The 23,918-nt window shown below is 41.3% G+C and overlaps 1 protein-coding gene across 9 annotated transcripts in view; it reads right to left on the reverse strand.

Annotated features, from left to right (window-relative positions):
* Positions 1-23,918, reverse strand: part of RAD52 (RAD52 homolog, DNA repair protein) — a 60,146-nt gene that overhangs the window by 25,397 nt on the left and 10,831 nt on the right. For 3 of the 9 annotated variants that reach the window (XM_060306556.2, XM_060306558.2, XM_060306554.2), the window contains exon 1: positions 6,894-7,106. The exons of 4 other annotated variants lie outside the window; for them this stretch is intronic. The gene's annotated coding sequence lies outside the window, so the exon portion shown is untranslated. Of the gene's footprint in view, positions 1-6,650; positions 6,673-6,893; positions 7,107-23,918 lie in introns of those variants that run through there. 2 more of the 9 variants (XM_060306565.2, XM_060306559.2) reach the window with 2 other exon arrangements.

Below are 23,918 nucleotides of genomic sequence, written 5' to 3' on the forward strand. Positions count from 1 at the left end.
AGCAAGATCCTTTTTGACCCACCTCCTAGAGAAATGGAAATAAAAACAAAAATAAACAAATGGGACCTAATGAAACTTCAAAGCTTTTGCACAGCAAAGGAAACCATAAACAAGACCAAAAGACAACCCTCAGAATGGGAGAAAATATTTGCAAATGAAGCAACTGACAAAGGATTAATCTCCAAAATTTACAAGCAGCTCATGCAGCTCAATAACAAAAAAACAAAAACCCAATCCAAAAATGGGCAGAAGACCTAAATAGACATTTCTCCAAAGAAGATATACAGACTGCCAACAAACACATGAAAGAATGTTCAACATCATTAATTATTAGAGAAATGCAAATTAAAACTACAATGAGATATCATCTCACACCAGTCAGAATGGCCATCATCAAAAAATCTAGAAACAATAAATGCTGGAGAGGGTGTGGAGAAAAGGGAACACTCTTGCACTGCTGGTTGGAATGTGAATTGGTTCAGCCACTATGGAGAACAGTATGGAGGTTCCTTAAAAAACTACAAATGGAACTACCATATGACCCAGCAATCCCACTACTAGGCATATACCCTGAGAAAACCAAAATTCAAAAAGAGTCATGTACCAAAATGTTCATTGCAGCTCTATTTACAATAGCCCGGAGATGGAAACAACCTAAGTGCCCATCATCGGATGAATGGATAAAGAAGACGTGGCACATATATACAATGGAATATTACTCAGCCATAAAAAGAAACGAAATTGAGCTATTTGTAATGAGGTGGATAGACCTAGAGTCTGTCATACAGAATGAAGTCAGAAAGAAAAAGACAAATACCGTATGCTAACACGTATATATGGAATTTAAGAAAAAAAAATGTCATGAAGAACCTAGGGGTAACACAGGAATAAAGACACAGACCTACTGGAGAACAGACTTGAGGATATGGGGATGGGGAAGGGTGAGCTGTGACAGGGCGAGAGAGAGGCATGGACATATATACACTACCAAACTTAAGGTAGATAGCTAGTGGGAAGCAGCCGGATATTCGGTGCTTTGTGACCGCCTGGAGGGGTGGGATAGGGAGGGTGGGAGGGAGGGAGACGCAAGAGGGAAGAGATATGGGAACATATGTATATGTATAACTGATTCACTTTGCTATAAAGCAGAAACTAACACACCATTGTAAAGCAATTATACCCCAATAAAGATGTTAAAAAAAAAAGATACTTCAAAAGAAATTAAATAATCTGAAGAAGAAGAAAGAAAAAAAGATTGAAAATAACAAAGGAGCCTCAGGGTCCTGGGGGAAAACATCAAAATGGCTAACACATATAATCAAAGTCCCAAACGAAAAGGTTAAAGAGAACAGGGATAAAATTTTTTTTTAAAATAATGGCTCAAATTTTCCCAAATTGGGTGAAAGGCATAAGTTTATAGATTTAGGAAGATCTGCAAATCTCAAAGCAGGATAAACACAAAGGAAATCACACTTAGATACACCGTAGGCAAAATGCTAAAAACCAAAAATAAAGAGAAAACCTTATAAGCAGTCAGAAAAAAATGGCACACTGTCTACAGAGTAACACTGTGAACGATGGCTCCACTGTGAGTTAAAAAAACATACTTAGGGGCTTCCCTGGTGGTGCAGTGGTTGAGAGTCTGCCTGCCGATGCAGGGGACACGGGTTCGTGCCCCGGTCCGGGAAGATCCCACATGCCGCGGAACGGCTGGGCCCGTGAGCCATGGCCGCTGAGCCTGAGCGTCCGGAGCCTGTGCTCCGCAATGGGAGAGGCCACAGCAGTGAAAGGCCGCGTACCGCAAAAAAAAAAAAAAAAAAAAAAAAATACTTAGGAGTAATTTTAATGAACAATGCATAAGACCTCTTCAAACTATAAAATAGTACCAGAAGAAATTAAAGACCTAAATTAAACAGGAAATGCACCACGTTCATACATTTGAAGACTCTATACTGTTAATATGTAAATTCTTCCCAAATTGATCTGAAGATTCAATGCCATTGCAATCATAATCCCACGAGACTTTTTTTAGTAACTGGTAAGATGATGATTCTAACATTTATGTGGAAAATGCAAAGGATCTAAACTAACAAAATCAAACTTGAAAAACAACAAAGTTGTTGACCTACACTGCACAACTTCAAGACTTACTATAGGGCTTCCCTGGTGGCGCAGTGGTTAAGAATCCACCTGCCAATGCAGGGGACACGGGTTCGAGCCCTGGTCCGGGAAGATCCTACATGCCTCGGAGCAACTAAGCCCATGCACCATAACTACTGAGGCTGTGCTCTAGAGCCCCCGAGCCACAACTACTGAAGCCCCCGCACCTAGAGCCCACGCTCCGCAACAAGCCACTGCAATGAGAACCCAGTGCACCGCAACAAAGAGTAGCCCCCACTCGCCACAATTGGAGAAAGCCCGCACACAGCAACGAAGACCCAACGCAGACAAAAATAAATAAATGAATAAATGTATTTATTTATTTATTTTTTAAAAAAAGATCTACTATAATTAAAACAGGGTGGTACTGACATAAGGAGTGACCAATGGAACAGAAGAGTCCAGAAATCAACTGCCATGTATACAGTCATCTGAATTTCAACAAAGGTACCAATGCAGTACAACGGCATTTTCAACAAATGATACTGGAACAACTGGATATCTGTATGGGAAGAACATTTAATATTCTTCACAAAATAATTTTCACACCATTCACAAAAACTAGAGATGGATCATAGGCCTAAACATAAAAGCTAAAACTATAAAATTCTTACAAGAAAATACATCAGTATACCTTCACAACCTGGAGGTAACCAAGATTTCTTACTTAGGACTCAGAAAGCAATAATTATAAAAGAAAAAATGACAAATATGACTACATCAAAATGTAAAACTTTGCTTATCAAAAACAGCTCTAAGGGGCTTCCCTGGTGGCGCAGTGGTTGAGAGTCCGCCTGCCGATGCAGGGCACATGGGTTCGTGCCCCGGTCCGGGAAGATCCCACATGCCGCGGAGCGGCTGGGCCCGTGAGCCATGGCTGCTGAGCCTGTGCTCCGCAATGGGAGAGGCCACAACAGTGAGAGGCCCGCTTACCGCAAAAAAAAAAAAAAAAAAAACAGCTCTAAGAAAATGAATAGGCAACCACAAAGACTGATATCCAGGATATAAAAAAGACATATAAAGAATTCCTACAACTCAATAATAAAAAGACAATTAACCCAACTTTAAATGGGCAGAAGATTTGAGCAGGCACTTCACAAAGGAAGATATAAAAATGTCAATAAACACAGGAAAAAGTGCTCAACATCATTAGTAGTCAAGGACTAAAATTAAAACCAACCATAATGACATACCACTCTACACCCACTAGAATGGCTAAAAATAAAGACTGACAACACTAAAAGTTGGCAAGGATGTGAAGCAACCAGAATGCTCATACACTGTTGGCAGGAAACAGGCTGATAAAACTACTCAGCTATAAACACATGGTACCCTTCATGAAAAAAGAATGACTTGAAGATGAAGCCAGCATTCCAGAGTTTAGAGCAGCAGGCCACAGAGGATTAGTCCCAGGCCTCGAACCCTAATGGTTCTTTATATACCTTGGATATCAGTTCCTTGTCAAACAGGTGTCAGCGCTTGTCTATTCATTTTCTTAGAGTTACCTTAAATAAGAAGTTTTCAATTTTAATGTAATCCAATTTATCTTTTTTACTCCCCCAGTGGTTATTGCTTTCTGAGTCTTGTCTAAGAAACCTTTGCACACCTCCAGATCATGACGATATTCTTCCATATTTTCTTCTAGAAGCTTTATGGTTTTATAATTTTTGAAACAAATCTGACAATTTCTTTAGAAATTAAACATGCATTTGCCATATGACCCAAGAACTCTTCTGATAGGTATTTTTCCAAAGAAATAAAAACATATGACCAAAAAAAAAAAGACCTTTGGGGGGGTGAGGGGTAAGAGCCTTAGCCAAGATAGTGGCTGTAATCACGAAACTGATGAATTCAAGATATTAAGATTGGCAAAAATGTTTTTTATTCTCATCTATTTCCTTATCACCTAAAAGCATTTCTAATTATATATGGAGGGACAGAGAAAGGAAGGAAGGAGTAAAGAGGAAAGAAGGCACGCTACATAAGGAGAGTTTCCTCTTTTGTATGACCTCATCTTTATTAAAGACAGGGCAGGGCATTATCATGAAGGGTTAAATAAGCCACCTTTAAAAGCGTAAAACTTTAGTTTGTAAACATGGGAGAGCAATGGAAATTTCAGGCTGAGAATTAAAGGTCTGTGTCAGCAGCGAATAACTGATGGAGAGAGCAGCCGGAGTCTACGTTACAACAGTCCAGAGAGGAAATGACAGAGGCTCAACCAAGAAAACAGCCACGGAGAGAAGGGGTGGACTCTGGATTTGCATCACAGGCAGAAGTGACCCAGCTCAGTGCGCGGTGAAGTTCTGACTGTGCAGATCAAGAAGAACAGGACTGGGTATCAAAATTCTTTATTTTCATTTATGTACATGCTACTCTCATGTTCGTAAGACTTCTTTCAAAATTTAGCAACAGAGCAGAAAAAGAATTATTTAAGTAAAAAGAAGGAAACATCTCAAAATGTCATCTCTTCCTTGAAGCCTTACACACCTCAGTACACTCTCAACAGAATTAACCCTATGTTCCCATAGCATTTACACATTTATCACAGCACACCATAACCCACACTCTGCCGCTGGAGAACAGCGGGGCCGTATACTAACTACCGGATCTCCAGGACTGAGCAGAGTCCCTACCCAGCTTGCAGAATAAACAGCATTTTAGCTTTATTTTAGCTCCTCTCCGCTTCAAAACTGCCAGAACGTTATTAAAAATGAATACCTTGAGTGGAAAAATGTTAAAAGTCACAGAAGTTGAATCAACATCCCCACTAGGCGTTCTGCCCTTGAATAACTAAATTGGTTACATAGTCCATTCTCACTATTCATGATACTCATGTTCTACAGTTACCACGAACACTCAATAATCCAACACCGAGCCACTGCTCCTAGCAGAAATACAGGCCTAGGTTCCTGCGAGCCTCTACGTTTTCATCGACCAGTCAATACAAAAGCTTGCTCTGCCTGTTTCTGTCTATTAAAGGCACCCTATTTAGTATGTATTGTTGATGCATAACTACTGAAATCACAGCCAACAGCACATAACTCAGGCCCGAACAAAGCTCATCTAAGAGAAGCTTGCCGTGCATGTCTCTGTAAGGCACATCACAGCCACCCTGCACTTCGAACACCAGACAGCACTTCAGCACTAAGCTTGGAGCACATTCTAAACCGTGAAATCACAGCAACACGGATGGACTTGGAGGGCACTGTGCTAAGTGAAATAAGTCAGAGAGACAAAGACAGATACTGCATGATATCACTTATATGTGGAATCTAAAAAACACAACAAACTAGTGAACAAAACAAAAAAGAAGCAGACTTACAAATATAGAGAACAAACCAGTGGTTATCAGTGGGGAGAGGGAAGAAGGGAGGGGCAAGGGCAGGGCAGTGGTACTTCTGAAAGTTGTAAAGAACTATAGAATTTAAAGAATCCCTCATTCAATTTTTTTAAAATGCGTTAAAGGAAGAAAATGGAATCACTAACGAAAAGCATAAAACTGTGGCACTAAACATGCCACAACAAGGACGCAGGTTTACAGTGTGAGCGGAGACAAGAAGGCAGGGGCACGCCTTGCTGGACCTGAGCTGGGGACGGGCGCGTTGGCCCTGCTATCTACTTGGAGGCTCCCGAGGAGTTTTAGCCGGGCCGTGCATCCGCAAATAACGGAGATGAACTGGGCGTGCTCGGAGGTCAGACGTCTCCCACAGCTCTCAGCCACCTTCTTCATGCGCTCATCTCCGAGTCCACCCAGTTCCTATCACGCGTCAACAGGTCTTGGCGGCATCGCTGATGACACCCGCACACCGACGCTTCTCTGCCTGTGACCACCACAGCCGACGGCCCAGCAAGTGCTGAGCCGAGGACAGAAACCCTGTCAAACTTTCCTGCAAAACAGCGGACCCGACGCCACTGGAACACTACCAGCTCCGATCCCAGAGTTCAATGTTGGCAGAAGGGTTTTAAGTTGACTGTGCCTCCGACTGTGAGTTCCGTGGAGGAACAGAGCTCAAAAGGTCTCGGAAGCCAAAAGGTGCAAAAACCCAAATGCCCATCGACTGACGGAGAAACACAACATGGTCTCTCCCTACGCTGAACTATTATCATTCGGCCGTAAAAAGGGGCAAGTGCCGACCACTGCTACAGCGCGGACGAACCCCGAGGACCTGTGCCGCGCGCAAGGAGCCGCCCACGAGAGGACAAACGCCGTCTGACTGCAGTGAGGTGAACTATCCTGGCCCCGCAAACTCAGAGATAGAAAGTGGCCTGGTGGGGCTGGGCAGCGGGACAGGAAAAGCGTCTACTACGAGCTCGGGATTTCCTTCCGGGGCGATGAAACGCTCTGCAATTGGACAGCGGTGATGGCGGCCCAATCCCCTGACTATACTAAAAACCACTCAACTGGTCTCTTTAGAAGGATGAATTTAGTCGTATGTGAATTCTCTCTCAATTTTTAAAGAAAGGTCTAGAAAGGCTGAAGACGCGCTCACCTGTCAAATCCCTCCTAAACGGTTAACTCCTTCCCCGCCGCCTCTCCCGCCCGGCGGCCCAGCCGCGTACACCCTCCGTCCCCGCCCGCGGGCACCAATTACCCCGCGGCCCAGTCCCGGCCCCGCCCGTTCCGGCGCCCTCGGGCCGCAGCGCCCTCGCGGTTCAGCACACGCTGCTGGGCCTGGGACCACTAAGCCGGGACTCGCAAGACGAGCTCCCCACCCGGCGGAGACCCCACTCACGCGCCTCGGCCACGCAGCGCGCACGAAGCTCCGTCCTGACTGAACGCGAGCAAGGGCGCTCGGGCACGGCCGCTCGGGCACGGCCGCACAGAGGACGCTGGGAAGAAGGTCCGGGAGGGAGAGCGCGCCCGGCTGCGGTGGGCTGAACGCGGAGAAGGGCTCTCCGGCGCGACGGCGCAGAGGACGCTGGGGAAAAGGTCCGGGCCAATCTGCCCCGGGCCATAACTGCGTGAACGCACATAAGGGTCCGCGGAAGAAGGTCAGACCGAAAACGTGCTGGGCCACTGCCGGGTACAGGAAGAGGAGCCGCAAGTCAAGTCGGAGCGGGAGCAGAGCCGTCTGTCGAGAGCCGCAAAAGCAAGCTAACAGCGTGAACCTGACCTCCGTGCCGCCGCTCACTCCGCTTGGCTTCCGCGGACCCTGCGCCGCCGGGATCTCTGCTGCTCCCTGGCGGCCGGCGAGCTCGCCTGGCCTCGTGGCGCCGCCCTCAGCTCTCCCAGCCAGGCAGCCCGAGCCCGACGAGGGGCGGCAGGACGGCTCGGCGCCGCCCAGTGCCCCTAGGCTGCTGCGGGAGAGGACCGTTCTCCTGCATCCTGCTAAGGCCTGTCATCAGAGCGCGGCCTGGATCGCAGGCCGAGGAGCCCTCCGGCCCAGGCCGCGCCCGCTCCCGCCCGGCACACGCCCGTCACCGCCCAGCACACATCCCCATCTCCGTCCCGGCTCCACACGCCCACCTCCCCGCACTCCCCCCTCACCCCCGCCCCCGGGTCTGCAGGACTCCCAGGCGCTCGCGTCGAGAGAGACGCTGCGTGGCGACCTGCGCTCGGGACGTCTTACAGCACCGAGCAAAGCAAGATTAAAAAGTTGTCATCGCGACTCCGAGCTGATTGCGGAAAACTCCAACAAAATCAGTCTCTGCGTTTTCCAGCTGTTGCCCAGGAGCCCTTCCAGCCGCGCTGACCCCGATGTGAGCAGCAAAGCCCCGGGCGAGTCACCTCCAGCTGAGCTGACTGCTCACTCCTCCCGGGAGCACCCCCCCGTCCCCCCACCCCCAGTGCATTTGGTAAAGAAAGGAATGTTGGCTTCCAAATGGTGCTGAGACAGTTACTGTTTGGAGTTATATTCCTTATCAAAATATGCACTGAAATAAATTACAGCTGAATTCAAGGGTGAAATGTTAAATACACGCAGATACACATAAAACAAAGTAAAAAAAATATGCAGATGAATATCCGACCTCAGCATGCAGAAAAAAGCTGTCTAACTATAAAAGCTGATAAAGTAATCATGAAGTAAAAGATGGATAAATGTAGCTACCTACATTCAACTTTTTTAGCTTCTGGAAGTAGAAAATAAACAAGAAAGAGGGGGAGATATTATTGACATGTATGGTGAAGAGAATTCATATATAAAAACTTCTAACAACTCAGGAAATACAAATGAAGTGAGTGGATATTTCACAAAAGGAGAAAGATAATAAAGAGGAAATAAGGTTTAACTTTAATTAAACCAAAAAGCCTACATATTAAAATAAGTATATAAATATAGATGCAAAAATCCTCAACAAAATACTGGCAAACAGAATCCAACAACATATTAAAAGGATCATACACCATGATCAAGTGGGATTCATCCCAGAGATGCAAGAATTCTTCAATATACGCAAATCAATCAATGTGATACATCATATTAACAAATTGAAGAATAAAAACCATATGATCATCTCAATAGATGCAGAAAAAGCTTTTGACAAAATTCAACACCCATTTATGATAAAAACTCTCCAGAAAGTGGGCATAGAGGGAACCTACTTCAACATAATAAAGGCCATATACGACAAACCCACAGCAAACATCATTCTCAGTGGTGAAAAACTGAAAGCATTACCTCTAAGTTCAGGAACAAGACAAGGATGTCCACTCTCACCACTATTTTCAACATAGATTTGGAAGTCCTAGCCATGGCAATCAGAGAAGAAAAAGAAATGAAAGGAATACAAATTGGAAAAGAAGAAGTAAAACTGTCACTGTTTGCAGATGACATGATACTATACATAGAGAATCCTAAAGATGCCACAGAAAACTGCTACAGCTAATCAATGAATCTGGTAAAGTTGCAGGATACAAAATTAATGCACAGAAATCTCGTGCATTCCTACACACGAATGATGAAAAATCTCAAAGAGAAATTAAGGAAACACTCCCATTACCATTGCAACAAAAAGAATAAAATACCTAGGAATAAACCTACCTAGGGAGACAAAAGACCTGTATGCAGAAAACTATAAGACACTGATGAAAGAAATTAAAGATGATACAAACAGACGGAGAGATATACCATGTTCTTGGATTGGAAGAATCAATATTGTGAAAATGATTATACTACCCAAAGCAATCTACAGATTCAATGCAATTCCTATCAAATTACCAATGGCATTTTTTACAGAACTAGAACAAAAAATCTTAAAATTTGTATGGAGATAAAAAAGACCTCGAATAGCCAAAGCAGTCTTGAGGGGAAAAAACGGAGCTGGAGGAATCAGACTCCCTGACTTCAGACTATACTACAAAGCTACAGTAATCAAGACAATATGGTACTGGCACAAAAAAAGAAATATAGATCAATGGAACAGGATAGAAAGCCCAGAGATAAACCCACACACCTATGGTCAACTAATCTGTGACAAAAGAGGCAAGGATATACAGTGGGAAAAAGACAGTCTCTTCAATAAGTGGTGCTGGGAAAACTGGACAGCTACATGTAAAACAATGAAATTTGAACACTCCCTAACACCATGCACAAAAATAAACTCAAAATGGATTAGAGACCTAAATGTAAGACCAGACACTATAAAACTCTTAGAGGAAAACATAGGAAGAACACTCTTTGACATAAATCACAGCAAGATCTTTTTTGATCCACCTCCTAGAGTAATGGAAATAAAACCAAAAACAAACAAATAGGACCTAATGAAACTTAAATCTTTTGCACAACAAAGGAAACCATAAACAAGACAAAAAGACAACCCTCAGAATGGGAGAAAATATTTGCAAATGAGTCGTCAGACAAAGGATTAATCTCAAAAATATATATACAGCTCATGCAGCTCAATATTTAAAAACCAAACAACCCAATCCAAAAATGGGCAGAAGACCTAAGTAGACATTTCTTTTTTTTTTTTTTTTTTGCGGTACGCGAGCCTCTCACTGTTGTGGCCTCTCCCGTTGTGGAGCACAGGCTCCGGACGCGCAGGCTCAGCAGCCATGGCCCACGGGCCCAGCTGCTACGCGGCATGTGGGATCTTCCCGGACCGGGGCATGAACCCGTGTCCCCTGCATCGGCAGGCGGACTCTCAACCACTGCGCCACCAGGGAAGCCCCCTAAGCAGACATTTCTCCAAAGAAGACATACAGATGGCCAAGAAGCACATAAAAAGCTGCTCAACATCACTAATTATTAGAGAAATGCAAATCAAAACTACAATGAGGTATCACCTCACACCAGTCAGAATGGGCATCATCAGAAAGTCTACAAACAACAAATGCTGGAGAGGGTGTGGAGAAAAGGGAACCCTCTTGCACTGTTAGTGGGAATGTAAATTGATACAGCTACTATGGAGAACAGTATGGAGCTTCCTTAAAAAACTAAAAATAGAACTACCATATGACCCAGCAATCCACTACTGGGCATATACCCTGAGAAAACCATAATTCAAAAGGACACATGCACCCCAATGTTCATTGCAGCATTATTTACAATAGCCAAGTCATGGAAGCAACCTAAATGCCCATCGACAGATGAATGGATAAACAAGATGTGGTACATATATACAATGGAATATTACTCAGCCATAAAAAGAACAAAGACGTGGATGCATCTAGAGACTGTCATACAGAGTGAGGTAAGTCAGAAAGAGGAAAACAAATATCGTATATTAACACATATATGTGGAACCTAGAAAATGGTACAGATGAACAGGCTTGCAGGGCAGAAATTGAGACACAGATGTAGAGAAAAAGCGTATGGACACCAAGGGGGGGGGGACGCGGCAGGGGTGGTGTGCTGAATTGGGCGATTGGGATTGACATGTATACACTGATGTGTATAAAATTGATGACTAATAAGAAACTGCTTTATAAAAAAAATAATAAAATTAAATCAAAGAAATTTTTAAAAAATAAAGAAGGTAAAATTCAAGGTTTCTTGCACTGCTTACGTGGCACTGCTCTCAGAAAAAGTTATGAGAAAATTTCATATTAGAGTTACACGATCTTGTCATTTAGAAGTAGATAATTTGAGTAAATAAATAAATAAATATTTTTAAGAAATAAAATAAGTATATAATTTCAACCATTTCCGTTTTGTTAGGAAATTGAAATATTTATTTTTATATAATTATTACATATGTTCTTACTGAAAAATACAAACAATAAAAATTAATCTAGCATTTTACATAACCATTCATATGTCAAAACCAGAACTATTCTCAGAGTTGACCACTGTTATCTGTTGATGTATATAGTCTTACTGACCTTGTATTTATGATCTTACATTGAAATAATTTTGTCTGATAATATTCAGTGTGGATGATACTTTCATACTGTTGGTAGGAATATAAACTGATGCAACCTTTCAGGAAAGCAATCTGGGACTATATATCAAAAACATATATCCTCTGATACAAGAATTCAACCTGTAGGACCTTAGCAACTAAGAAAAATATCAGGGATGTACACAAAGATTTCTTTATAAGGATATTCTGCACAACATTATTTATACCCTGAAAAATTACTGAAAATGAATTAAAATGTTACATTATGGAATCTGTTAAATAGTACAGCCATTAAAAATCATGTTTAAAAAAATGCCTATTGAGGGGACTTCCCTGGTAGTTCAGTGGTTAAGACTCCACACTCCCAATGCAGGGGGCCCAGGTTCGATCCCTGGTTGGCCCGCATGCCGCATGGCCTAAAAATAAAACAAACAAACAAAAACTACTGACGTGGAAAAAAGAATTTTCAAGATCATTTTCTGTGGAAAAAGCAGGGCCCAAAACTATACACTTAAAACAGCTTACCCACACTCATTAGGATGACTACTGTTTAAAAACAGAAAATACCAAATGTTGACAAAGATGTATAAAAATTGGAATAATGTGCGCTACAGATAGGAATGTAAAATGGTGCAAATACAATTGTGGGCCTTCAAAAAAATTAAAAATAGAATTACCATATGATTCAACAATTCCATTTCTAGTTATATACCTAAAAGAATTGAAAGCAGAGTCTTTACAGACACCCATGTCCATAGCACACCCATATTTGCACACCCACAGATATTTGCACACCCATGTCCATAGCAGCATTATCTGCAATAGCCAAAAGGCGGAAGCAACCCCAGTGTCCACTGACAGATGATGGACAAACAAAATGTGGTGTGTCCACACAATGGACTATGATTCAGCCTTAAAAAGGAAATAAATTCTGATACCTGGGACAATATGGATGAAGCTTGAGGACATTACGAAGCCTGTCCGAAAAGATAAACACAGTATGACTCTACTTATAGGAGATTCCTAAAGTAGTCAAATTCATAAAGACAGAAAGTAGAAGAGTGGTTGCCAGGGGCTGGAGGGAGGGGGAAATGGACAGTTGTTTTTTAATGAATATTGAATTTCAATTTTGCAAAAGGAAAAGAGCTGGAGGTTGGCTGTACAACAATGTGAATGTCCTTAACACTACTGAGATGTACACTTAAATGTACGCTTGAAAATTATTATGATGGTAAATATTATGTGTATCTTACTGCAATTTCAAATTTTTAATTAAAATAAAATAATTTTTAAAAGCTTGCCTACAATGAGGCAAATCAGAGAACTTCCATACGCTCAGAAAGCTTCCAATGAGATGACTAATACCTCATTCTTAAATATGAAGACAGTAAAGGATCACAGGGAATATCTTTGAGATAAAAGCTATTAAAGCAAATGTAAAAGGAATCCAAGAGAGAAGGCAAACAGAAAAACATTTTTCCAAAGAAAACATATATAACATTCTAGGATAAGAAGATATATGTATTCTGTTCACAAAACAGTATACTCTAAGAAAAAAGAAAAAAATGTATTAGATAAAGAAAGCAATTAGAAATTTAAAATATGATACCTAACATAAAAATTTCACTAATAAGTTTGGAAGATAAGGTTAAAAAAAATCTCTCAGAAAGTTGGTCAAAGAGATGGATAATAAAAGAGAAACAATATGAAAATTAAAGCATCGGTCAAGTCCAACATCTGACAAATAGGTATTCCAGAAAGAGAGAATAAGAAAACACCTGGAAGAAATTAACACAGAGAAAACACAAAAAAACTCTTCAGACCTGAAAGACATAGGTCTTCATATTGAAAGGTCCCACCCCAGACCTCAGAATGATGAATTAAAAAGGAGCTACACTGAGAAATTTTATACCATAAGAGGTAGAGGAAATATTTTAAATGAAAATATTCAGAATGAAAACCAAAAAAATATGTTACATACAAAGTATCAGGTTACATCAAAAGTATCAGGAATCAGACTGCATTTGGATTTCCTCCGTGCAGCAACAGAAGCTAAAAGACACTAAAGATTCCAAGGGAAAATAACTTCTAACCTAGAATTCAATACCCAAATTATAAGTAAAGTGAATGAATAAGTAAAGATATTTTTAGACACACATATGCTCAAAAAAAATTAACTTGTTGCCTACCTTTTCTCAGAAAGCTAGAGAAGAATGTCTCTTCTCTTCAAAACATAAAAGGAAACTAAGAAAGAGGAAGGCACAGGACTCAGGAAACAGGATCCAACACAGAAAAAAGGCCATGAAATTCCTTAGATGATAAGAAGTGAAAATCTCAGGAAGGCAGCTATGCAGCAGCCAGGGGACCACGAGTCTGAAGTGGAGGAGAGGATGAAGAGCTCCAGATGGAATGTGTACAGGGGGAAAAACGGTGCTGAGAGATTATCTGACGTTTTGGATATGTGGAAAGTTGTACTGAGAAGAATTGATGAGTCCTTCCCAATTAAAAAAAAAATAACAGAATGACAAGGGTCAACTGGCAAATGTTGAGGAGGTGCTGGAGTTGGAAAATTATCATTTGGCAACTGTCGTGGTAAAGATTGAATCAGGCAAGCATCATCAATGGATGTTAAATCTGAGGGGAAATTTGGATGAGGAGAATACTGGCATGATCCTAAACTGTCTCCCCATAGACATAAACTGCAAAGGAGGAAGGAAAAAAAAAACAAAACACAGTAATAGTACGGTGGAGAAATTGAGCAAACCTTGACTAGGTGATCAAATTAACATCACCAGTGAGGATAACTGGACATTGTCTCCAGATGCGATACCCTGAGGAGGACACAGCATCCACTCGCCGTGTTACAACAGAGAATGTATAACGTCAGTCTAATCACAAAAAACATCAGACAAATGCAGAATGAGGAACGTTCAGTTACAAGAGAAAAAGTGTGTGTTAGGCGCAGGGGTGGTAGACACTGCCTTCTTCAAAATGTCAGTGTCAGAAAAGATAAAGGCTATGAAAATGTCCCAGGATCAGGGAGGGTAAAGAGATTTGACAAACAAATGTAGTACCCGACCCTAGGCTGGATCCTGTGCTGGAGGGGGAAAATGCCATAAACGACGTTTTTGGCTCAGTTGATCACATTGGAATACGGATGATAGGTTAAATCCTGAAATCAAGGTAATCTTATGAATTTATAAAGCTGACAACTATGGTTATGTTAGAGGAGAAAGACCCTTATCCTTAGGAAATACACACTGAAGTATTTAGGGTTAAAGAGCCACGATGTATGAAACTCACCCTTTAATTATAGATGGATGGATGGATAGATAGATGGATGGATAGATAGGCAGATAGGTAGGTAGATAGAACACAGATAAAGCAAATGGAGTAAAGTGTTAACTATAAGGCATATCTGGGTAAAGGGTATACAGGTATTCCTTGTCCTATTTTTTTTTAATAGATTTATTTATTTATTTTTGGCTGCATTGGGTCTTCGTTGCTGCGCGGGCTTTCTCTAGTTGCGGTAAGGGGGGGCTACTCTTCATTGTGGTGTGCGGGCTTCTCATTGCAGTGGCTTCTCTTGTTGAAGAGCACGGGCTCTAGGCGCACGGGCTTCAGTAGTTGCGGCACACGGGCTCAGTAGCTGTGGCTTGCGGGCTCTAGAGCGCAGGCTCAGTAGTTGTGGCGCACGGGCTTAGTTGCTCCGCGGCATGTAGGATCTTCCTGGGTCAGGGCTCGAACCCGTGTCCCCTGCGTTGGCAGGCGGATTCTTAACCACTGCCCCACCAGGGAAGTCCTCATTGTGGTTTTGATTTGCATTTCTCTAATAATTAGCAATGTTGAGCATCTTTTCATGTGCCTGTTAGCCATCTGTATGTCTTCTTTGCAAAAATGTCTATTTAGCTCTTCTGCCCATTTTTTTGATTGGGTTGTTTATTTTTTCGATATTGAGTTATATGAGCTGTTTGTATATTTTGGATATTAACCCCTTGTCAGTCACATCATTTGCCAATATTTTCTCCCATTCCACATGTTGTCTTTTCATTTTGTTGATGGTTTTCCTTTGCTGGGCACAGAAGAACAATTTTTTAAAAGGAAAGTGTTCATTTATGTTGTTAAAATGGTCTTAAGCTTCCATGTGAGATACGTGGCTTTCCTCTGTTTTGTGTAGAGTGCTGTATAACATGTCACTTCAAAATATTTTACCAGTTAAGGGTTCCCATAGTATAGTAAATGGTTAGTATTTCTCATTCATTCATTTATTCATCTTTCATCAAATAAATATGTATTAAGCCATTCCTGTGTGAAAGACACCAATGCAGGCACTGAGGAGGGAGCAAAGAACAAAGTCCAGGATCCCATGGAGCTTGTATCCTAGAAGGCAGAGAAAGGGTGAGCAAGCAAACAACTATACGGTATGGCTGGTAGAAGGAAGGGCTACGACGAAGACTGAGGCAGGAGCTAGCATGATGAGAACGGCGGCGCTGTTTAGATGGAGGGATGATTTGGGGAAGGCGTCTCGGATGAGGTGACTTTGCAAAGAACGAAATGAAATGAGTGAGAAGCTATAAGGGAAAAACTACCCTCTTCCTCCTGTGTATTTCTCCTTTACTCTCATAATATTGACACACTCACTCTTCCAACACCAAATGTGTGGGTTTTGCACATATGCAATTCTCTACAACACCAGCTGGGCGTCCTACAACGCCATTCAGTTCTGACACTAACTGGAGATAGGCAGACTCCACAGGTTAAGGGTTCACTCGCACAAGACTGCCCCTCACTTCAAACGCCATTTGCAAATAATAGGTCCCCAAGCTATCCACCAATTCTGTCTGAGTTGTCTACAAATCAGAGGTTCCCCCTACTGGCCTTTTTGGACTTGATCATTTGCTAGAAGAGGTCACAAAACTCAGGGAAACACTTACTTAGGTCGACCAGTTTATTATGTAACAAAGGATATGATAAAGGATACAAGATGAATAGCCAGATGAGAAGATATGTAGGAAGTGGGTCGGGAGGGTCCCAAGCGCAGGAGCTTCTGTCCCCATGGAGTTGGGGTGTGCCACCCTCCCAATACATGGATATGTTCACCAAGCATAAGCTCTCCAAACCCCAATTTTGGGATTTTTATGGAGACTTCATCACATAGGCATGATCGATCATTAGCTCAGTCTCCAGCCCCTCTCGCCTTCTCAGAGGATGGGGGGGGGTGTGTGTGGTCTAAATGTTCCAACCTTCTAATCATGGCTTGGTCTTTCTGGTGACCAGCACCTCCCCTGCCCCCCTCCTGAAGTTATTTAGAAGCCCACCCAGAGTCACCTCATTAGAACAAAAGACACTCCTATCATGCAGGAAATGTCAAAGGATTCCTAAAGCTCTGTGTCACCGAACCAGGGTCAACGACCAAATGTTAGAACAAAAGATGCTCTTAGCACTCTTATCATTTAGGAAGATACAAGAGTTTTAGGAGCTCTGTGCCGGGAAGCAGGGACAGAGACCAATATATATTTACACATTTTTCTTTTTTTTCCTTTATTACATTATGTAAGTTTAAGGTGTATAATATGATGATTTGATATACATATGTACTGTGAAATGATTACCAGAAAAAGGTTAGTTAACCCATCCATCACCTCACATTGTTACCTTTGTGTGTTTGTGTGTGGTGAAAATTTTTAGTATGTACTCTCTTAGCAACTTGAAGTATACAATGCAGTATTAACCAGCCGCCATGCTGTACGTACATCCCCAGAACTTATTCATCTTACTACTAGAAGTTGGTACCCTTTGACCATTTTCAGACTTCCTTCCCCACCCCCACTCCCTAACCACCAATCTACTCTCTGTTTCCATGAGTTTGAGGGTTTTGTTAGATTCTACATGTAAGTGAGATCATACAGTATTTCTCTTTCTCTGCCTGACTTATTTCACTTAGCATAATGCCCTCAAGGTCCATCTATGTTGCCACAAATGGCAAGGTTTCATTAATTTTTTATGGCTGAGTAATATACCATTGTGTATATATGTACCACATCTTCTTTATCCATTTATCCGTCCATGGACACTTAGGTTGCTTCCAAATCTTGGTTATTGTAAATAATGCTGCGATGAACATGGGGGTGCAGATATCTTTTCAAGTTAGTGTTTTTGTTTCCTTTGGATAAATACCTAGAAGTGGAATTGCTGGATCATATAGTAGTTCTATTTTTAATTTTTTTCCATAGTGGCTGTAGCAATTTACATTCTCCACATCCTTGCCAACTGTGTTATTTCTTGTCTTCTTGATAATATCTATTCTAACAGTTGTAAGGCAATATCTCGTGGCTTTGAATTACAGTTCCCTGATGAACATCTTTTCATGTACCTGTTGGCCATTTGTATGTCTTCTTTAGAAAAATGTCTATTTAGCTCCTTTCTCTAATTTTTAATCAGATTGTTTTTTTCCTATTGAGCTGTAGGAGTTCCTGATATATTTTGGATATTAGTGCCCTTACCAGATATGTGGTTTGCAAATATTTTCTCCCATTCTATAGGTTGTCTTTTCATTTTTTGGATTGTTTCTTTTGTTGTTCAGAGCTTTTTAGTTTGTCATAGTCCCACTGATTTTTTTTTTTTTTTTACATGCCACGCAGCTTGTGGGATCTTAGTTCCCTGACCAGGGATTGAACCCGGGCCATGGCAGTGAAAACACTGAGTTCTAACCACTGGACTGCCAGGGAGCTCCCAGTTATAGTCCCACTTATTTTTTTATTTTTTATTTTTTTGTGGTACGTGGGCCTCTCCGCAGCATGTAGGATCCTCCTGGACCGGGGCACGAACCTGTGTCCCCTGCATCGGCAGGTGGACTCTCAACCACTGCGCCACCAGGGAAGCCCTATAGTCCCACTTATTGATTTTTGCTTTGTTGCTTGTGTTTCAAAAAATTGTTGCCAAGACCAACGTCAAGAAGCTTTTACCCTACATTTTCTTCTATGAGTTTTCCTGTTTCTGGTCTTACATTTAAGTCTTTAATCCACTCTGAGTTAATTTTTGTGAGTGGTGTAAGATAGGGATACAGTTTCATTTATTTGCATGTGAATATCCAGTTTTTCCGGCACTGTTTATTGAAGAAACTATCTTTTCCCTGTTGAGTATTCTTGGCTCCCTAGTCAAATATTAGTTGACTGTATATGTTTATTTCTGGGCTCCAAATTCTGTTCCATTGGTCTATGTGCCTGTCTTAAAGCCAATACCATACTGTTTTGATTACTATAGCTTTGTAATATAGTTATAGTATAACTATCTTAATAGTAAATACTGGTAATATACTAGTAATACTAGTAATATAGTACCCCTATAGGGATACAAGCTCAGTAGGGGCAGAGAGTTTGTCCACTATATCCTCACTATCATGAACTATACTTTGCACACAGCAGAAATTCAATAAATAGTTGTTGAACAAATGAAGAATTAGTGAGTTTTGTAGGAAAAAAAATACATGCTTTTAGGGGTTTTTTTGGGTTTTTTTTGCATCCCAGGAACACCAAAGAATCATTTAACATTCCAACAATGAGAATTGATTCATACCAAAAGTAAAATGGTCGGGCTTCCCTGGTGGCGCAGTGGTTGAGAGTCCGCCTGCCGATGCAGGGGACACAGGTTCGTGCCCCGGTCCGGGAAGATCCCACATGCCGCGGAGCGGCTGGGCCCGTGAGCCATGGCCGCTGAGCCTGCGCGTCCGGAGCCTGTGCTCCGCAACGGGAGAGTCCACAACAGTGAGAGGCCCGTGTACAGCAAAAAAAAAAAAAAGTAAAATTGTCAATAATTTTATTTAAATGAGAATTTGGTGGGATTGTGCTAATTGAATTATGTATGTCAAATGTTAGATAAAACATGAAAATATTCACTTATATATATTCACAACTGAACATGTTATTTGCATTACAGGAATGCAAACAACAAGTACGTTTTTACAATATTAAGTGTGAAGTACAAAATCTAGAAGGGGCAAAATGAAGAAACTATGTAGAAAGGTTTATTAGGCACAATATCTAACTATCTATCTATCTATCTGTCTATAGATGATAATTTAGGAACTGTTACCTCCATTCTATTGACTTAAATGTCACATCAGTGAGCACTGAGAAAGGTCTTCATACATCCCACCTACACTTCCAGTGATATAACTGCAATTTAGTCTTGGTTTCCAGAGTCACAATCATTTTGCTGATTAGTGTGGTCACTGGATTCTTATTTAGCACAATCTAATACAGTCATGAAGCTTTCCATAGTTTAAAATAAAAAGCAAGGCATTTGTAACCAAAAATGAGGGAATATTTAACCAAATGACTTCCTGAAAGCCTTGCAGTTTGAAAGTTTGGCCTATGAGGAATGGTGGTTGACAAAGATAATTAGCTCTCAGATTAAAATGACAACTAGAAAGAACAGCAACAAAGCAGGAACTGTGAAATGTTGAATTAGAAAGGCAGCTGGGAGTGGGCATTGTGAGAAGTGACTGCAAATGGTAATTTAGAATAACATCTGGGAGTAGGTGGCTCATGAGACAAGGTGGTATCTGAAGAAAGTGAACTAACAACTGAGTTATTTTGGATGGGGTATCAGAGTAATTTGAATGTTCTATTAGCTACATTTCCCATCGATAACCAAAGCCAGGTACATCCCTTGCTGAGATCGTGAAACACAAAAAATACATGTGTGATTATATATAACTACTCTCATTCTATGTAAATATTTACAGCTGTATAAAGTATACTCAAGTGTGCATATATAAGCTATACTTGTGTTCATATTATTAGAGGATAAAGAACGTATTGCGGGCAGAGGCATGGTATTTTTAAAAAGGGCATATAGTCATGGAGGCAGAGAAAACAGCCTTTCCCTCCAGCATGAGAATCTATAACCACGATAAAAGCTAATAAACAGGACTTAGAATCCAGAACTTGTGAGGCTGGTATGACACTTAGTGGAGGAACATAGGAAGCATTGTCTAAAGTAGGTTACTAAGTTCACCTTTAATTAAGGTCAGCTAAGGATAGGTCAGAACCAAAAAGGTGAAAGAACCTGAGAAAGCCTGTGGGTGAGATTTTAATTTTTTAAAGTAATATTTATATTACATTAATTAATTTATTTAAAAATACATTGATGTTCTCATCAAAAGGAAAAAAATTTTCTTTTTCTTTAATTTTTGTATCTACATATGGTGATGGATGTTCACTAAACTTATTGTGATAATCATTTCACGATGTATGTAAGTCAAATCATTATGCTGTACACTTTAAACTTATACAGTGCTGTATGTCAATTATATCTCAATAAAACTGAAAAGAAAAAAGTAACAGTACTATTGATGGTTATAAATAAATATGGAAAAATAATCAAATTTTCTAGTCTTTCCTATAAAATTTATGGAAAAGTTTAAACGTAGAATGCCTAGCAGGACCATCATATAACTGGTGCCCTCTACATAACTGGTTTAAATATTTTGGAAAACAATTTGATTATTTTTATTAAAAGCCAAAAAATGCCTTTACCTTCCTATTCCATAATCTCATTTTGAGAATTATTCATAAAAGAATTATTTTTATTAAAAGCCAAAAAATGCCTTTACCTTCCTATTCCATAATCTCATTTTGAGAATTATTCATTATTATTCATAATAATATTATTCATTATTCATTAATCATAAAACATGGAAAGAAAATGCACAAAGCCTTGTACACACAAAGCTTGAAGCAACTTGAATGTTCAATATTGTTTGCTGGGACTTCCCTGGTGGTCCCGTGGTTAAGAATCCACCTTCCAATGGAGGGGACATGGGTTCGATCCCTGGTCGGGGAACTAAGATCCCACACGCAGCAGGGCAACTAACTCTGCATGCCGCAACTACTGAAGCCGCGCACTCTGGAACCCGTGTGCCACAACTAGAGAGAAGCCCATGCGCTGCAAAGAAAGATCCCGCATGCTGCAACTAAAACCCAACGCAGCCAAAAATAAATAAAATAAATAAATACATAAATAAAATGGTTTCTGTTAAAAAAAAAGATGGAGCAGTTTGTGTCACGGCTGCAGTCTGGTCATCAGGCAGTTAGCTTTTTTTTTTTTTAAAATAATATTGTTCACTCATTCATTTACTCATTCAGCATTTTTCCCCCCAAGTGTCTAATAGGTTCCAAGCACTAGGGGTAAAACAGGGAAAAAAAGAAAGTCCCTTCCCTCACAGGACTTACATTTCTGAGGGGAGACAGAAAATAAATAAAGAAGCATAGTACATCCATATATATAAATACACATATATAGCATGTGAGATGGAGAAAACTGAAACAGTGAGGGGGCAGGGAGTACGGAGAGGGGCAGGGATGACTTCAGGGTGGTGACATCGGGGACTTGAAGGAAGTGAGGAATCAAGCCTGGAAGCTCTGTGGCAGAAGACTGTGCCCATCAGAAGGGTCTTGAGGTGGCATGGCATGACTAAAGAACAGCAAGTAGGTCAGTGCAGCTGGGGCAGCCTGAGCTAGAGGGCAAGTAGCAGGCAAGGGCAGAGTCGGAGAGGACCAAATCTCTTAGAGGGGTTACAGGCCATGAGAAGAAACTGGGTTTTACTCTGAGACTGGAGGGTTTTGAGCAAGAAGGTGACATAATTATGATCTAGCTTTTAAAAGGATGGTGGGGGAGAAAGCGGAGAGCGGTCAGGAAACTACTGAAATAATACAGGCAAGAAACGATGGTGGGTTGGGTCAGCATGGTGATGACAGGGGTGATGAAAGTGGTTGGATTCTGGACAGAATCTGAAGGTAGATCTGACAGGATTAATTAACTACAGTGTAACTGAATGTGATGTGTAAGACAGAGGAATTAAGGACTCCAGCATTTGGTCTGAGTAACAGGATGGATGGAGTTGCCACCTACTGAGATGGGGAACATGTGGGAAGAGCAGGTTTGGGGGTAGAAATTAGAAGTGTGTTCTTTTTTTTTTAAAAAAAAATAAATTTATTTATTTATTTTTGTTGCGTTGGGTCTTCGTTGCTGTGCAGGCTTTCTCTAGTTGCGGCGAGTGGAGGCTACTCTTCCTTGCCGGGCGCGGACTTCTCATTGCGGTGGCTTCTCTTGTTGCAGAGCTTGGGCTCTAGGCACGTGGGCTCAGTAGTTGTGGCTCGCGGGCTCTAGAGCACAGGCTCAGTAGTTGTTGTGCACAGGCTCCGCAGCATGTGGGATCTTTCCAGACCAGGGCTCAAACCCGTGTCCCCTGCGTTAGCAGGCAGATTCTCAACCACTGAGCCACCAGGGAAGCCCTAGAAGTGTGTTCTTCAATGTGTAAGATTTTAGATGCCCTTTATTAAAAAATTTTTTCTTCCATTATGGTTTGTTATAGGATATTGAATATAGTTCCCTGTGCTATACAGTTGGACCTTGTTGTTTACCTATTTTATATATAGTAGTGTGTATCTGCTAATCCCAAACTCCCAATCCATCCCTCCCCCAACCCCTCCCTCTTGACAACCACAAGTCTGTTCTCTATGTCTGTGAGTCTATTTCTGTTCTGTAGATAAATTCATTTGTCATATTTTAGATTCCACATATAAGTGATATCATATAGTATTTGTCTTTCTCTGTCTGACTTACTTCACTTAGTGTGATAATCTCTCGGTCCATCGATGTTGCTGAAATGGCATTATTTCAATCTTTTTTACGGCTGAGCAGTATTCCAGGTATATATTTACCACATCAGATGCCCTTTAGACAGCTGTAGCAGCAAGCTGGTGCCTCGCCCATCCGTGCCCCTCACGTGGACCACATCAGTGCACTTAGGACTGCCTGACCACCAAAAGCCAGCACCTCCATTTATTGGCCAGAGGGCTTTCTCAAACTAAGACAATCTTGAAGAACACAACACAACACAACACACAGAGTGGTGGTTTCCTCCCTAAAAAGAGAAAGGCGCAGGGGCAGAAATTCTGTTTCCTTGCCTCCTGCTTTCTGCCTTTGAATGCCTTTGTTTGACAATGTGGTCATTGGTGATGGTGTAATCGTGAGGGAAAGTCCAAGGGAACTGAAGTGAGGCCAAGCCCTGGCATTGTAGAAATGAGCAAATTTTAGCAGCCACCTATCTTCAGGGTGCCTGCTGTGTGAGCAGAACAAACCCTTCTCATTTAAGCCACTGTAAGTCAGGTCTTCTCTTACTGACAGTTGATTCACTGCTTAGTAATAACACTAGTTAATTTTATCAAGGACTTACTATATACTTAGTGTTTACTAGTTTAAGCACTTTACATGTATTTCCCCATTTAATCCTTATAATACCTTTACAATTATTATCTCCAGTTTAGATAAGGAAATAGGGCCTGGATAGGTTAAGCCAGAATATGAACCCAGGCAGTCTGATTCCAGAGCCCTTGCGCCTGAGACTCTGCTAGACTGCCCTCTAGTATTTGTGGTTATATAATTTGACATAAAACTATAACTATAAA

Source organism: Globicephala melas, chromosome 10 (genome assembly GCF_963455315.2).
Source record: "Globicephala melas chromosome 10, mGloMel1.2, whole genome shotgun sequence".
In the NCBI taxonomy this organism is placed as follows: Eukaryota; Metazoa; Chordata; class Mammalia; order Artiodactyla; family Delphinidae; genus Globicephala; species Globicephala melas.